This window comes from Protopterus annectens, chromosome 17.part0, assembly GCF_019279795.1.
Source record: "Protopterus annectens isolate FY-2018-M chromosome 17.part0, PAN1.0, whole genome shotgun sequence".
In the NCBI taxonomy this organism is placed as follows: domain Eukaryota; kingdom Metazoa; phylum Chordata; order Ceratodontiformes; family Protopteridae; genus Protopterus; species Protopterus annectens.
In genome coordinates, this window is record NC_056751.1 from 627,956,072 (window position 1) to 627,974,481 (window position 18,410).

Genomic DNA, 18,410 nt, shown 5'->3' on the forward strand with positions numbered 1-18,410 from the left:
ATATTACTGAAGAGGCAATTTCCTTTTGTTGCTGACTTCCCAAAGGGTGCTATTATGCATTTCTTGGCTTTGAGATTTAAGCCATGGCTTTGATACTAGTCATTTGTTTGTGTTATTCATTCCTGTAAGATGCTAGTGCCTTGAGGGTATTCTATGACTGCTGACATCTGCAAACTTGATCAGCCAGGGGCCCTTGACATTGACCTTGATTTCTGAGAAGTAGATGCTAAAAATGAACAGACCCATCACAGACACTTACAGGACTCTGCTAGTGATCCCTCTTTGTGGAGGTGGCTCCCCCTAGGATCTTATCTAATAGCCGGTTGGCTATCCAGCATGTAACATAGGGGTTTATACCTATACCCATAAGATCACTTACAGTACCCTAATGGGGTTCTGTATTCATTTAACATTTGTTTACAAGGGGAAGTCCAACTGAACACAGGTCCTTTTTCAGCGGAGACCCGGGGAGAAAAGCTCTAATTATAAGTAGTAACAATTACATAACACAGTAAGCATGTATAAGTTTATACAATTAAAGTGATAAAGAAAAACACATTTTTATACAGGTAATAATTGTCAATTAGAATAGAACAAGCAGATTTGTTATAAAAGTTAGGCATGTATACATGGTGAAGTACATAGACAAAATAGTAAATAAAAATACTTGGAGAAATTCACAATGTATATGTACAGAGCTAAATGCTGGAAACAAACTATTGTCTGTGCTAGAAACTTGCCGCTGGAAATGCTTGAAACATACCTTTGTCTGTGCTACATACATACTATTGTTTAGAGGTGGATAAGTTTGATTCATGCAAGACTCTGAATGGTTCAGACAGATCAAGAGAGTAGGAGTTATTTTAATGTATGAATGTTTGTGTGTAGGTGCAGCAGTTGACACTGAGTACTTTGGATAATGAAGCTGAACAGTAGTATTAGGTTAGTAGTGCAAAAAAAGGAGTTGGCTAGGATGGTTACAAGTGCAAAGACACGTGTATATTAAATGCGATTTTAGTAGGGTTTTAAACTGTCATAGAGTTACCATTGGTTATAATAGATGGGAGGTTGTTTCAAGTTTTAGAAGTATAATAGGAGAAGAGTGATTCCACATCTGAGTTATTGGCTTTTGTGACATCAAGGAGGAGTATGCTATTTGAGCGACGGTATCTAGACGAGGTGTACTGTCTTTTAAGATTTTGGAGAGCTGGGGTATTATCTGGTTTCTGTAGAGGCTTAAAGGCAAATGTTAGTTGGTTGAAGTGAAGTAGCTGGGGATGTTCTAACCTGTTAAGTCATGCACAGTAGTGAGTTTTGCATGGAGCATCTGTTGCAAATTTGGCTATTTTATTGCAATAAGTATTTAATTTGGAGAGTTCAGCTTTGTGTAGGTTGGTTAGTACAGGGAAGCATATAGGAGGACTGAGAGGAGGTGTGTGGGGTGACAATAGTAGCTTTGGTACGGACAGTTAAAAACGACATATTCCTATATAACAAACCTAGTTTTTTGTGGACCTTTTTTATGACTTGAGTGATGTGGATGTCAAATTTTAGGTTGTCATTTTCGACTCCTAATAGTTTGGTGCGAGTGGTTGGGAGGATGGTAGCTTGTTTTTTGGAATGGATAATAAAGGAATGGGGGGAAATGGGAGTTCTGGTTGGGTAGAAGGGAAGTAGTTTAGTTTTGTTGGGGTTTAGTATAAGTTGGGAATCAATGCGCCAATTTTCCACATACAGAAAGGAATCTTGAGTTATGGTAAGCAAGTCTTGCAGGAGAGGCGGATGAACATGTTATAGTTGAGTCGTCTACGTATTATATTACTGATGCATGAAGTGTGGTGGTGTGGAGCTGGTTGGTGGAGAGAGAGAAAAGTAGGGGGCCCATGGATGGAGCCTTGTGGAACACCTATGGAGATGGGGAGGACAGCTTGTTGTCATCCTGAAAGGTAACTTTAGAACCAGGAAAGAGATGAGTTGCTGAGGTTGAATGTGGAGAAGACCTCAATGAGTTTATTGCGATCCACCATATCGAAGGCTTTAGAGAAGTCTAAAAATATGGTAGATACATATCGTCCATTATTTCTGTAACTATTAACCATATTAGTAAAGGTTATGAGGGCTGTTGTGCTGGGGTTGGAAGCAGTGTTGTGTGTGTGATAGGAGCTTGTGTGTGTGCAGGAAATCCATGAGTTGGAAATGTATGACTCTCTAATATTTTGGATAGGGAAGACAGAATAGCTATGGGACGATAGTTGTTGAATTCAGTGGAAATCCCCCCTTGTGTAATAGAATAATGTGGGAGACCTTCCAGATGGAAGGGACTGTGTTTTCTGATACTGATCTATTTATGAGTATGGTCACTGGCTACGCTATTGCTTCTGCTGCAGTTTTCAAAAACTCTTTTGGGAAGTCATCTGCGGCAAGTGTGGCAGGTTTAAGTTTTTTAATAATCTTTTTATAGAACTGACGGAAATGGGATGTAGTGAAAATTGAATGGGGTTATTTTTGTGGCTGGAGCTGGGTTGTGGTGAGAGATGGATAGGGTTGTTAGGACTGTTGGAGGTGCTTTGTGAGGTAGCTAGGGTTTGGATAATTTCAGTAAAGTATTTATTGAATTGGGTTGCTATGTTGTCGGAGCAAGAGGTTGATGTTGGGGTGGGGTGCATACCTTACCTGGTTGTAGTATGTTGTTAACTGCAGACCAGAACTTTTGAGGGTGATTGTGGTGTTTATTTTGGATGTTGTGATAGTAGTTGATTTTATCTAGTTTTGCAAGTTTTCTGGCTCTGTTTCTGAGTTCTAAAAATGGCTGTTGTGCCGATTGACTTTTGATCCTATGAAAGTGTCCCAGGTTTTATTTCTAACCTTGAGTAGGGATCTGCATTCTTTACTTAGCCAAGATGCATAGTTAGTTTTTACTCTAATATTCCTAGGGGGAGTGTGGGTATTTAGTATATCTAGGAAGGAGATGCTGAAGCATTTGACAGGCTCGTTTAGTGGTAGTAGTCTAAGAGGTTCCCAGTTGCAACTTTCTAATGCCTGGTTAAATGTAGCTGGGTTGAAATTCTTTTTATTCCTTATTAACTTAATTTTATTGCATGCGGGTTCGCAGTAGGATGGTCAGTAGATGGTCACTTAGCCATCAGGGAGACAGCCTGAATATGATGCTAGGGTGGGGTTGTTAACCAAAATCTAGTCAAGAGTACACTATCTCTTAGAGGATTTATCAGTTCTAGTGGGGGATGAGATAAAATGGGTGAATCCATGGAGGTTAATGTAGGATAATGGGTTATGCGATGAACAGGTTAGCCAATTTATGTTGACGTCTCTTATCATGATATTTTCATGAGGAAGGGACTTACAGACCCAATGGAGTAGGTGCTCAAGAGCAAGGATATTATTTCCTGGGGGGTTATAGACACCAATGATATGTTTTTGGGGTTTATTTCTAGCTTGGTAAAGATGACCTCTGAATTTTCAAAGATAGGGATAGTTATATCAAGTTGGGTAAGTGAGATTGTCTCTGAATACGACTGTTACATGCCCACCCTTTCTGGAGGACTTATCTTTACAAAGAATATTATACCCTGGGGCTGCTATTTCATTATTGCTGTTATCTGGTTTTAACCATGTTTCTGTTAGAATGATGATGTCAGGGGAATAGTAGGCAAGTAGTGCATGCAGGTCATGGGCATTTGTTTAGAATACTCTGTACATTTAAGTTTAGAAGAAGTAGGGAGGAGGAGTTGTTTTGTCTTAGTTTTACTGGGTCGTGGTTGTTTAGAGGGGTAGGACCAGGACTAGGGTGTATGTCAACAGAGCGGTTTAGTATCCTAAGCAAGTGTAAGATAAGTTTGGTAGCTTTGTTTTATAATCTTTATTTTTTTAGCTAGGTTAGGGAGGTGGTGTCTGAGGGGTGGTACTTGTTAGCATGACAGTCTATGGGGTCAACGTGGAAAATGTTAGGAGTTATGGAGTAAAGACTAGGTTTAAGGGGGAGGGTTGTTGTAGAGGTTTGCCAGGGAGGGGGGTTAGCTGGTGGTAGGATAGTAAGACATGAAATGAGGGTGTAAAGGATAAGTAGAAATGTGGAGGCTGTGATATGCAGGGTTATTGGTTATCTGAGAAAATTGATCAGACAGTGAATGTTCCATGGAGACTTTGGATTAATAATACGTTGATATATTATTATAGGTTGATATTAGGAAAAAACACGCCCTAAAACATAATAGAATAAACAAACACTAATACAATTGTTTATCAAAATGTCTTGGGACACCAAAAAAGTCCCAAAAATATATAACATGACAAAAATTTTTTTTTTACATACAAGAGACTACAAAGATAAACAGTTAATAAACTTCTACACAAATAATAAATAATACAATATGTATAGCCAGGTCAAGGTAGGCAGTATGCACAGTTTTGCCCTTATCCTTGGTGACCTTCATAAAGAGGTCCACCAGGTTGAGTTGGCATGATCTGCTTTTGAAGAAACCAGACTGAGTTGGATCCAGTCTTTAAAAGTTTTCTATGTCCTTATTAGCCATTTCTATGAAAAATCTTTCCACGGCTTTGCATACGAGACTAGTCAGACTTATGGGTCTCTAGTTTTGGGGTCTGTTGATTACCTGCCCTTGAGCAGATGGATGACCGTTGCAGTTCTCCATTCCTATGGCACTAAGCCTGTGTGGAGTTTATGGTTATTAAACAGTGACTCCAGTGGTCCAGACAGGTCATGAACCACACTATTTAGAAGGCATCAAGGGATATTATCTGGGCCCATCAATGCAGTGTTTTTGGCCTTAGAGAGTGTATTTATGACTCACTCGCAGGGATGGGGTGGGGAGTCTGATGGTACTGCTGGGGGAGGGGGCAGGGAGAGAGAGGTGGGAAAAACTGGAGCTGAATTTGTTGGCCAGCAGATTTAGTACGTCTTCCAGCCCTATGTAGGTGGTTTCATTTACAATCAGTTCTGCACAGTGCTTTATGCTGCATTTGAGGTTTTGGACACAGCTAAAGAAAGCCTTGTGGTTGTCCTTTGCCAGGGAAGATATCTTTACCTCACATGCGGCTTTAGTGGACTTAATATGCCCTCTTAGTTGTTTGTTTACATTAAGGGGTGTATTTTTTTTTATTGTCATGCTGGGCTTAGAGTTTCCTATTCTTGGTTATGAACTTTTTTTTTCTTTTACAAAATAAAGTCACTAGGATAACCAAGTACCTCAGAGTACAGACGATAAAACCAACAATATAGATGAATAGAGGCAGGCTGCAGGTCTCTTCCAAAAAGCTTTATTCACAGATCACACACACAAGCGCTTTCACCAACTGGCTTCCTCAGGTGTATACAAGAACTAACAACACACCCATATTTATACTATGCATCTCTCAATTAGCTAATAAAGGACTTAAAGGTATACAAAGCTTTAAAATAAAAATAAAATTAAAATATAAAATTAAAATATCAACTTTATAAAAACTCCTGTCTATATTTTCATGATATATATGAAACCATAAATAATATAAATGCATATTTCCCATATACATATATAAATATATATATAAAAAGCATGAATGCAATTTCAATAATTATTTATATAACAGATACATAAATATACAGTCAATAATTCAACAACTAATTAACTATCTACATAGGGCTCTATTTTTTAAGAAAGGTTTCAAAGGCACATGGTCATTCAGGCCATGTCCATAGACAGCTCTCAGTTTAACTATTCATGCTTTTTATATATATATTTATATATGTATATGGGAAATATTTATGCATTTATATTATTTATGGTTTCATATACATCATGAAAATATGGACAGGAGTTTATATAAAGTTGATATTTTAATTTTATTTTTATCTTAAAGCTTTGTATACCTTTAAGTCCTTTATTAGCTAATTGAGAGATGCATAGTATAAATATGGGTGTGTTGTTAGTTCTTGTATACACCTGAAGAAGCCAGTTGGTGAAAGCGCTTGTGTGTGATCTGTGAATAAAGCTTTTTGGAAGAGACTTGCAGCCTGCCTCTATTCATCTATATCATTGGTTTTATCGTCTGTACTCTGAGGTACTTGGTTTTCCTAGTGACTTTATTTTGTGGAAGATTTGCTACTGGCATTTCAACACTTGGAGACCAGGAAATGGCTACAGGAATGGAGAATATAGAGCTGGATTATAATCCTTCAAACAATGTTATATGGACTGACAAAATTGTGAACAGCTTCATAATGAAGGTGAGCGAAAAGAACAATCCTTTACTGTATGAAAAAAATATATACCAGAATCAGATGAAATGACTGAAATAGACTTTATAGCACTGAAAAGTGAAATGTTCTCTTTAGAAAAAGAACTTTTAAGGCTAAAGAGAACACAACATGAGAAATATCATCTGCAAATGTGTATTGAAGAAAATATCTCACCCAGAGGCTTGAGAATTCTAAAAATGCCGGCTCAGGCTGACTGTGATCCTGTATTATTAAGTGCCTGGCAGAAATTGAACATACAAACAAGTCTGGGGTATTTGAAATTGCTATCGGAGGCTGCAGAAAAGGAAGAATCAAAAATTTTGTCAACAGTAAGAATTAAATATCTTGATTTGTGTACGAAATATGCTCCTACTGTTATCATGAAGCCAGTAACTGACATTTTTGATAACGTGTCTGCGTATGGGCGCAGACTGACTCGAATTAAAATGAAGAAGCTGCAAAGAGACAGAACTGATTTTCTGAACGGTCATGTGTTCATGTGGCCGAGAATTGTAAAACCGGCCACACAAGGAAACATTATTGCTATGAACACTGAAATAATTGATTCAATAGCTTTTAATATGAACAAAGAAGGCGTTTTTCAGGTTCCAATAAGCCAGAATGTCAATGATCCAAAACCGACATCTGAGGGGGAGTGGCCTTACGACTGTAGAGTTAGGTTGTAACTCGACTGCTTCTGATAGTGTAACCGTCAAGAACAGAACGGTTACAATTAAAGCGCAAGTACATAAAGGAGTAAATGGAAGCATACAGAATGATTTTGATAATGAACTTACTCCTACTACCACTTTTTTGGAAAGCACTCTACCAACAGGTTTACAATTTCCGCTACCAACCAGGAGCCAGTCAAACAACAAAGAAAGAGGTCGGAAGAGCCAGTCCCAAATAAAGGGAAGAAGTACAACCAGGTACAAAAGGAAGCAAATGGACAATATGGTGAGAGTCCTTACACCATAAAGAAAGCATTTTTAAGCAACCAAAGTTAGTTGTAAATTTGTCACAGTATTCTTTAACACATAATGAACTCAACCCTAGGCTCTAACTACATCTCAAGGTTTTAGAAAAAGGACGGTCATTTATTCCTACAATGGACTCTGACATCACTGAAGTAGTCTTAGATATTAAAATGTTCACCAGAAACCTTATGTTGAAATTGATGTTTTCTAACAATAGCATGAGCAATGAATTTGTGTTTAGCAAACCTAGCTGTTTTATACCTAATATGAATCTACTGATTTCTGCATTCGAAAAAATATGCATTGATGAAGTTCATAAGAAATTTAATGAACAAGAAATGTTAGATAATAAAAATAAATGGCATAATTTATCTAGAGATGAATGTGTTGCCCTGAAAAATTTAAGAACCAATGGTTCCATTATGATACATCCTGCGGATAAATGGGGACCCATAGTGATTCTTGATAAAGATTATTATGATAAAAGAATGTTCTTTCTCCTAAGTGACAGAACTTTTTATATACCTATTACTTTGCTAAAAGTTAATAAAATTATTAAATACATTCATGAACAGTTAAAGCTCTTGGTAGACAATAATATTATAGATGAGAAACTTTTTCAATACTTTTTATTGCCAAACCTACAATCCCAATAATACAAGGGCTACCCAAACTACATAAAAGTTTAGACAATCCTCCAATGAGACCAATAGTGTCTGGTAGGAATTGGTGTAGAGAGGCAATTTCCATTTATTTGGAAAAAACTTTGAGAAGCCTTATTAATACTTCAGAACATATCATTAGGGATACTGAACAATTTGTTAAAGATCTATTTAAATTTCAGGAATTTGATAAGAGTAAACAGGCATTATTGGTCACATTTGATGTTGTCTCACTATTTACAGTTATACCTAATGAATATGGAATAAAGAATATAGCTGATTTAATGTATAGTAATGGTAACTATGATTGCAATAAGATAGACTTGACATGCAAGTTATTAAACCTTGTTCTGGAGAATAATGTTTTCATATATAAAGATAAGGTTTTCTGGCAAAACCAAGGCGTTGCTATGGGAACGTCTTGTGCGAATAGTTATGCCAATGCTGTAATGCTGAAATGGGAGAAGGAATTTCTGATGAAAGATGAATTTGTAAATGATGTATTATTTTACCGTAGATTTGTAGATGACCTCTTTATGATACGGAATGGCTCTATTGAAAAGTTGCATTTGTTCACTGATTATATTAATAGCTCTACAAGCTTTCTCAAGTTTACTCTGAATTATTCAGATAAGAAAGTAAGCTTTTTAGATGTTTCCATTATATGCGGGCTACAAATGGTGACCTGAATATTAAAATGTATAAGAAAGAATGTCATATTAATAATCTCCTTAGGAGGGATAGCATGCACCCTCAGTTTATTTTTAAAAACGTAGCTCAAAATCAAGTTTACAGAGATTCCAGACTTAATGCTATGGATGAAGCGTTTGTAACACAGCTAACCATAGTGGAAACTGATTTATTAGAGAGAGGTTATGATAGGAAATTAATTGATTCTAGTATCAATGCAGTAAAGAATGTGAGACACACTACAGCCAAACCCTATTTTTCTAAACCAATAGAAAGTAGTATTAATGATCAGGTCAGAAAAATACAAACACTTAAACCATGTTTCAGTTATTCAAGAAACATAAGGTGTTATACTGATGATATTAATAAGCACTGGAATATTTTAACTTCGGATAAGCAAATAAATAAATTGATAGGTGCTTCTCCAGAATTCACTTTTAGAAACAAAAAAAATCACTAAAAAGACAATTATGTGGTCCCAGAGACATTGATTTACGAAATAAAGACAAAGGAACCAGACCATGTTTTAAATGCCAATATTGTAAATACATAAATGCAGACCGTGGATTTGTGCATCCAGATACAGACAGATGCTTTAATTTTAATGTTAGTGTTACATGTGATTCTTCACATTTAGTTTATTTAGCTACCTGTAAAATATGTAAACCCGCAGTAGTGGTGCTGCGGTAGCGTTGTCGCCTCACAGCAAGACGTCGCGTTCGATTCTCAGCTAGAGCGTCTTCTGTGTGGAGGCATGCGTGAATGGGCATGCCTTCGTTGAAGGTTGTGCATCAGGGCTGGTAACTCGGCACGTAAAAATCCACTACCAAACATTAGCGGACCGGAGTTCCGCTGTGGCGACCCCTAACTGGGATAAGCCGAAAGACACAACAGCTACCTGTAAAATATGTAATAAGTTTTACATAGGTAAAACAGATAGATTATTAAAAGATAGAATTAGACAGCATATTTATCATATTAAAAAGGGAAGTTACTTTAATGCTCTAGCTAAACACATAAAAGAAACTAGTATAGAGCATCAATTTACTTTTAGAGTGATAGACAGGTATTTTGAAAACATAAGGGGTGGTGACACTAAGATACAAACAGAGAATCTGGAACTAAAATGGATACTTAAACTGAGAGCTGACTATGGACATGGCCTGAATGACCATGTGCCTTTGAAACCTTTCTTAAAAAATAGAGCCCTACGTAGATAGTTAATTAGTTGTTGAATTACTGACTGTATATTTATGTATCTGTTATATAAGTAATTATTGAAATTGCATTCATGCTTTTATATATATATATATATATATATATATATATGTATATGAGAAATATTTATGCATTTATATTATTTATGGTTTCATATATATCATGAAAATATGGACAGGAGTTTTTATAAAGTTGATATTTTAATTTTATTTTAAAGCTTTGTATACCTTTAAGTCATTTATTAGCTAATTGTGAGATGCATAGTATAAATATGGGTGTGTTGTTACTTCTTGTATACACCTGAAGAAGCCAGTTGGTGAAAGCGCTTGTGCGTGTGATCTGTGAATAAAGCTTTTTGGAAGAGACCTGCAGCCTGCCTCTATTCATCTATATCGTTGTTTTTTTTTCTTTTGTTATGCAACCTGTTATTTCCCCAATCGTACAGGCATTGTGTTTCTCAGCAAGAACTGTGACATGAACAGTGCAAGTGCCAAAAAAAAAAAAAAAAAAAGATGAGCTCTGAGGGGAGTCTCTTATGCATCCTGTAAGAGGCATCACTGCATGCCTTCAAATGTGTAAGTGGAGGTCTCTAAAAATAGGATCTTAAAGAAATTCTGAAGAATGCTAATTAGTAGAGAAGAAACCCAACCACATGAACCATCAAGGAAGATCCTTGATGTTTGATCACAAACATACCTTAATGCCAAATGCAAAGCATCTGTAAATGTACAACTGTAGATTTCATCAGCTCAAGATGCCAGAATTTGTGAGTAACATTTAGGAAAATAATGCAATGAACAGTGGTGGATTAGTGAATATTCCACAAAAGCAATTTAACAATCCAAACAGCGTCCTCATTTTTATCAAGAAAAATAACATTTCACAAAAACAATTTAATTATTAAACAGCTGCTAAAAAATCAATCTGTAAATGCTTTTTACTAGTAATCCCACTACAACTTCCTGGGTTTAATTTCTCCCAGACTTTTGGGCTTCTAAAACCACAGCAAGAATGGACTCTATTCCTAAGTCAAGGTATGATGAAATGCACAAAATTAGTACGGTTTCAATTTTTGATTTTAGTCAAAAGTGTTCTTCACACACAATGTGCCCAGAATTGACCCCTTATACAATTCTAAAGGAGTTAAACATACTGGCAGAATACCCAACTACTACTACAAATTATTTTTTTTATTAGACCCATTGTTCCTACTGCTACTGGAACTGTCTGGGTTGCTTTCTTCCACATTGCTCTCATTTCTGCCTGTAATCTTGACATTTTATGACTCTGTCCTCGCTCTACGTGAGACAATGAAATTGCTTAATGCTACTTTTGTCTTTTTTCATGGACTACTACATCTGGTTTTCTCATATCGATTTTTTGAATTGTTGCTAATGGGTGATGTCATGTGATGTACACTTCATCATTCTTTATAATACTTTGTGGTTCACATTTCCAATGCTTCACAGCTACTTCTATACTGTAGTGTTTGTACAATCCCCACTGCAACAATCTTGCCACATTACTGCACCTTTCAGTGTACAGGCCCTCTGCCATGAGGACGTACAAGCTGATTTAAGTACACTTTTTCTGCACTTAACATTGTTTCCTTGATAGTAATGCATTTTACTTATTTGTTTCATTGAATATTTGAATATTGTGGCCTCTCTTGTCTCTCTGCAGTTAAATTGCTAGAAGTGTAAGCCATTTCGGTCACTGGGGATTGTATCAGTTCTTTGATCTGTGTTTGATAGCCAGAGGGTTTCTGTTTGCCTTATAACAGTGTTATATAGTCTTCTCTTGTGTATTTATTTCTGCTCAACATCTGAGCTGTTGGCTGGCTGTGATCTACCTGCAAATCATCTGGACATACAAGCCGATTTAAGTAAACATTTTCTGCACTTACATGGTTTCCTTGATAGCACTGTATTTTATTTATTTGTTTCATTGAATATTAATTGAATATTGTGGCCTCGCTGTCTCTGCAATTTGTTTCCCACCCTCCCTCTCTGTACTTGTGGTTTTGATCTTAGTGGCTTTGGAATTGCCCACCCCTGTTGTAAATCTGTGTCTGGACACTCATCTTGGACCCATCTCATTTGCTTACTCAACTGAGTACAGTGAGATCATTTGGGAAGGACTACCCTCTTGCTTATTTGATTTCAGACACTCCTACCAGTCCCATCGCATCAGCTCTATCTACTGTGTACAGGGAGAGCATTTGGGAAAAACAACCCCTGTAGTCTCTTAATCTTGTTCCGTTTCCTACCCCTCCACTAACAAAGGAAAAAAAAAATATTAGCTGATCTTACTGTAACAGTCTTCTACTTCATTTATTATCTTAGTTTGCTGTTCTGTGTGCTCTTAAGTGTTCATGTGCTCTTATTCTGCACTTATTACTTCTTGTTAGTAGCCTGATTAAATTTGGCTGCCATTCTAAGCATCTTAGTTTTTCTTAGCACTTGTGCTTCAGGCCAGTTATTTTACATTTAAAGTTTTTGCAGATAAAGCCTTATCAAACACTGCTCTCCATAAGTCCGCCAAGTATTCAGAAAATTATGTCTGGACAATTCCCATCAGTTTCCCCTGCCAGCCTGGTCGACATGGGCATACTGAGACAGTATAGCAACTGCCTCATGTACATGGACAGTCCCCTTATCTTAGCACGCAATTCATCTACTTGCGAGAGATGCAGCTACATCAGTAAGCTGGAATCCATGCTCTCTATCACGACAGTCAGTACTCCTGACAAAGAGGAGATTGCCAGCACAAACACCACAACACCCACATCACAGAGTCACACACCTACCTATGCAGGGGTCCTCAACAAAAACGTACCCAAACAAGAGACCCCCAAAACACATTCACAAACATTCCACACACACCAATCACAACACATACAGTAGTCAACACACCAGTCTCTCACAAACACAGCCCATTAGGCATAACAATAAACCAACACATCCCATAAGGCATAAAGTACAGCTATGTACACTTACCATAAATGTAGATGTTCGAGTGTATTCACTGTTGCAGTCATCACATTTGGGTTATCTGCCTGCAGGTAGCCATCAGCCGGCGGCCTGAATACCAGAGTCTTCAGATTTCTGCGTCTTCTGCTTTGTTGTCAAAAAAGCGGCCTTGATTTAAGGGAGCATCCAGTAATTTAGTTTTTACATGATCTGGCAAGTTTTGTTCCTTAAGCCAAGCATGCCCTCTAATTACAGACCCAGTGACAGCAGCCCTGCAAGATGCTTCTAAAGCATCAAAACTACATTGCAAAGTATGTTTACCAACTTGTTCTGCAGAATGCATTAAATCCTGTAATTCTTTGTGTTCAGTACAGTCAGGAATCAACATCATTTTCTGTTTAAGTAGCCCCATAACATGCTGCTGATACTTTAACATATGAAACTGTCAATTTAAAGCCCTAATGGCCAAAGTAACAGAAGTGTATGCCTTCTTACCCCAGCTGTCTAAGGCTCTAGAATCTCTATCAGAAGGGGTAGGATTTTTGGCAGCAGTAGCCTTAATGCCTTTTGGTCCTTGGGAAATGGTCTCTGGATCCACAGAAGGATTCTTGAAGAGGAACTTGTGAGAGTCAGGTACTGTATAGTACCCATCAGGTTTTCTGGGAGCTGGAGGTAAAGTGTCTTGGTTAAGGCTAGATTCCAAGAAAGCATAATTTACGATGTCCAGAACAGGAGGGATAGCTAAAGGCCTGTGTTGAGGTAGTTCATAGGTAGGCACTAGGCTATCGGCCCATGGGCCTACGTAAGCCTAGCCAACAAGGTTCCCTGGCTTACGCCACCCAAGAAAGTTATTTTCCTGTTCCATTGTCGAGCAGACGCACAGAAGTGATCCTGGGGTGTATTTCCTATTTCCCATCCACTCATCAACATTTTTCTTGAAGAGTGCTAATGAAGAACTTTGCTTGACATAGATGGGTAGCCTGTTCCAGAGTATGGGAAGTCTCTGGGACAGGAATCTATCCCTCCAGCATGCCCTGTTTATTGTGGTGACAAGGTTTAGGTCCCTAGAGCATGCAGCTTGGAGGGACTGGAATTTCTTTAGGTGTAGCATGTCCAACAGCTCTGGGTTTGACATAGCTTTATATGTTAGGCAGAGATCACCTCGGAGTAGGCAATATGCTACGGAGTAAAGCTGGAGTTTTTTGAGGTGGTCAGTGTAAGGCATTTGTTTGAGGTCAGTAATCCTCTTTGTGAGGTACTTCTGTGGCTTTTCCAGCTGCTGCAGATATCTTGTGAGGTACATTCCAAAAGGGGCATTGTACTCTATAATGGGTCTAATGAGTGTCGAGTAGAGGGGAACAATGACCTCTTTTTTCCTGGATGAGAACCCTTTTATGATGAGGTGTGCCACGTAGAAGGACTTCCTGACTACTGTGGCGATGTGACTATCAAAGGAGAGACTACTGTCCACCTGGGTCCCAAGGTCTATTATCACACATTCGGTGTTAAGTAGATTGCTGCCTATGTGGTAGTTTATGGGTACAGAGTTTTTACCAAAGGGGATGACACTGCACTTTTTGGCATTGAGCTTGAGGCCATGGCTCTGACATCAGGCATCTGTCTCAGCGAGGCCCTTCTGTAGGATGTCCACATAATTTGGGGACTTGACTATGGCTCCTAGTTTGCAGTCATCTGCGAACTTCGTTAGCCAGAGGCCTTCTGTGTTAGCCTGTACTTCAGAGAAGTAGATACCAAACAGGAGAGGTCCCAGGACGAAACCCTGTGGTACTCCACTTGTCACTGCTTTGAGGTCAGATTTGGAGTCTGCAACTTTTACAGTGTTGGTTCTGTCAGTGAGCCAGTTGGCAACCCATCTTGTGACGTAGGGATTTATACCTAGTTTAGTGAGTTTAGTTATAATTCCAGAATGGGGGATGGTGTCGAAAGCCTTGGTGAGGTCAAGATAGGCTGTGTGAACCACCTTACCCTCATCTACGGCTTTGGTGACTGCCTCAAAGTCGATCAGGTTCAGGAGGCATGATCTGCCTTTCACAAACCCGAACTGGGTGGGTTCCAGAGTTTGGAGGTTACCAATGTCTTTGTTTATGAGTTCCATGATGACATGTTCCATGCCCTTGCAGTACAGGCTCGTCAGGCTAATAGGTCGATAGCTCCCGGGATCAGTGGTGGCTCCCCCTTTGTGGAGTGGGATAACTTTTGCTGTGCACCATTCAGTGGGCACAAAGCCTGATGCGAGGCTATTACTGAACACGGTACTTAAGTGGGGAGCTAGTTCATTCTGAAGTTCGTGTAAAACGCAGCCTGGGATGTTGTCCGGTCCCATGGATGCTGTGTTTTTGGCTTTAGAGCGTGCAGCTTTTACCTGCGTAGTTGTGATTACATGGACTCTACATTCTTCCTGTATAGATATGGGTCCTTTAGGGGGTGGGGGTAAATTTAGCACTGAACCTATCTGCCAGGATGTTGGCAATATCAGTTGGTTCTGTTATTTTCATGCCTTTGTGCTGTACCTCAGAGCAGATTCTGGGTGTTGCCATGCTATAGAATGCTTTGTGGTTGTCCTTAGAATTAGTGGCGATTTTGTTTTCGTAGCTAGCTTTGGAGGATCTTATAAGGGATCTCAGCTTCTTACTGAGGCTGACCAGGGAGATTCTCCACTCATGAGATTTTACTCTCTTTTGCAACAGTTTCTTCCTTCTGTTGTACAGTTTGTGTATGGCATGGGACCACCAGATTGGCTTCCTTTTTTTGGAGGATAGCGTCTTGGTTCTGTTTGGCATAGCACGATCCATGAACTCGTGTAAGTGCTTAGTAGTAAGACTCACAGTAATCCTGACTTTCCCAGCGGAAATGCTCCCTAAGAGTGTGCAAGGTTTCACCGAAAGAAAAATCCTCTGGAGGGGAAGCAGAGGGAATGGAATCCTCTGCAACAACATCCTCATAAGTAGACAAGGGCAAATCCTGGTAATCAGAAGGAGCAGAAATATCAGATTCCTAATCAGAAGAATCAGAAAGAAAATCAGTTCTAGGTCTCTTAGAGGGGGAAGGCTGGCTCCCCCTAATTAAGGTAATAAGGTCCTCAGCCATTCTAAGCATTTGTTTTTTAGGCATATGGGCCTAAGCCTGTGGGGTTTGGGCCTCGGTTTTCTAGGCGTGGTGCGAGTTTTTGGCCTGGATGAAAACGATGGTGTCTGTTTAATATGAATGTCTGTAGGCCTGAATACACCTTCAGAAGTCGGTGCCTGCACAGCGGCTCCGGACCCATCCAAGGTAGAGAAATCCGCAGGTTACATAGTCGATGAAGCATCTCATGGCATACCAGACTCCGAATGGGTCTCAGTAGAGGCCTGCGAATCAGAAGTAGCTGTTATCATGGGCTGCGAAAGTGCCTCACTGAGTACCGGCAGACTGGCGACTAGCTTAATGGAAGCGTCATCGGCAGTTTTGGACCTATGCAGTCTGTCTCTGTCTTTATCCTTACGGTTTTTCAGAATATCGGTAGTCGGATGGCTTGAAGCCATTTCGGAGTACACAGAAATGAGTACAAAAGTAATTAGCTGCAAAAATAGCCTGACGACGAATAGTTCGGAAATTAAACAAGGCACAAAACCAACAACGAGGGACGTCGTGGTCTGGGCCTAAATAGGGGATGCAGTAAGAATGAAAATCTCTGAAGTATTTGCTTTACACAGGTAAAAGCCTGTTAACTGTTACTGACATCGGTTAGAGCAAGAAAAAGGATCCCCAATGGGGTACTTAGCTTTTTTGAAGACTTTAGGTCAAACTCAAAAACGAAAATTTCAGGAGTCTGCCGACCAGCACTTAAGAACTGCTTCTGCTTCAGGCACCGCACGGCAAGAAAGACTGATGTAATGGTGTCGGCTGCATGTTTTATACCCCTGACGACCTGACGTCAAGGAAGAAGCGACAGCATCTGACGCAGAAATCCAAAGACTGGTATTCAGGCAGGCTGAGGTCTACCTGCAGGCAGTACAGTTTTGTACCTACCATAAATGTAGATGTTCGAGTGTATACACTGCTGCAGTCATCACACTTGGGTTATCCTGCCTTCAGACGGTCCCGCAGTCGGCCCGAGTTCCAAAGTCTTGGTCCGGCATCGGTTGCTGTCGCTTCTTCCCTGACGTCAGTGCGCCAGGGGTATATAAGATGCAGCAGACGCCATTTTCTTCAGTTTTTCTTGCCCCAGATGTCAGGTGCCCCAAAAAGGTAGGCAATGTAAATTGCTAATAAAACATACATAAGAAAAGCAATCAAATACTTTCTGTTACCAGCAAATACTTCCCATAGGCAGCAAAGGGTATAATACTAGGGTAAGTAACAGTAAGTAAGAGGGGAAGGAGGGAGGGTAACCTGGACTGCAGCAGTGTATACGCTCGAACATCTACACTTATGGTAGGTACAAAACTGTACTATGTTCATAGTGTTACACTGCTGCAGTCATCACACTTTGGTAGAATCCCAAAGCAGAGGTAGGGTGGCTGGTTCTATAAGGCATTAGGGGTGGCTATAAGGCCCTGCAGAACTACAGTGGCAACACCAGCTCTGGATTTAGAGTAAAGAGGCAGATGGTAATGCTTGGTGAAGGTATGCACAGAACTCCAAGTTGCTGTTTCCAAAATGTCCTTGGTAGGTACTCCTCTGAGGTAGGCAGTTGAAGTGGCTGTTGCCCTGGTGGAATGAGACCTAATGCTGGTAGGAGCAGTTTTCCCATGATGTGTATAGCAGAAACGTATGCAATGCCCAATCCATTTTGAAATGGTCTGTTTTGAAATGGCTTTTCCCCTGTGTTCCTGCAGCATATGATACAAACAATTGCTCAGTTTTCCTGAAAGCTTTAGTTTTGTCCAAGTAGAAGCGTAACTGCCTGTGTATGTCCAAGGAATGCAGTATTCTCTCACCTTTATTCTGTGGATTTGGATAAAAAGTTGGCAAGTGAATAGCTTGGTTTAGAGCCACACTTGATACCACCTTTGGCATAAAAGTAGGGTTTGTTCTTAAAGACACCCTGTCTTGGTGGAAAATTATGAAAGGTTCCACTGTCATTAGTGCCTGTAATTCTGAAATTCTTCGTGCTGAGGTTATTGCCAGGAGTAGAGCAGTTTTCCAAGAGACATATTTTAAGTCTGCTGAGTTAGCTGGCTCAAAAGGAGGTGAAGTTAATTTTTCCAGGACAAAGTTGAGGTCTCAAGTTGGAGTTGGTGCTCTACGGGGCGGTCTTATGTTTTTAGCCCCTCTGAGGTACTGTTTTGCAAAAGGATGAGAAAAAATTGGTGGATCTGTGTTGTAATGAGCAGACATGGCAGAGGCATGGATCTTAATGGATGAAAAGGAGAGGCCCTTGTCCAGCATCTCAGTCAAGTACTGTAGTATCTGAGGAATATTTGGGACAAGAGGGTCAAGGATGTGAGCCTGGTTCCAGGCACAGAATCTCTTCCATTTATCCGAATAGGCTTTCCTGGTACTAGGCCTTCTGGCCTCCAGAATGACATCCATAACAGCTTTGGAGAGAGGCACTGTTTGCTTGACTAAGGAATCTGCCATGCAGCCAGGTTTAAAGTCTTGAGCTGGCCGTGAAGTATCTGATTGTTTTGCT

The 18,410-nt window shown here is 39.6% G+C and overlaps 1 protein-coding gene across 1 annotated transcript in view; it reads right to left on the reverse strand.

Annotated features, from left to right (window-relative positions):
- DDB1 (damage specific DNA binding protein 1) overlaps window positions 1-18,410 on the reverse strand; it is a 2,836,764-nt gene that overhangs the window by 91,697 nt on the left and 2,726,657 nt on the right. The gene's annotated exons all lie outside the window — the stretch shown is intronic.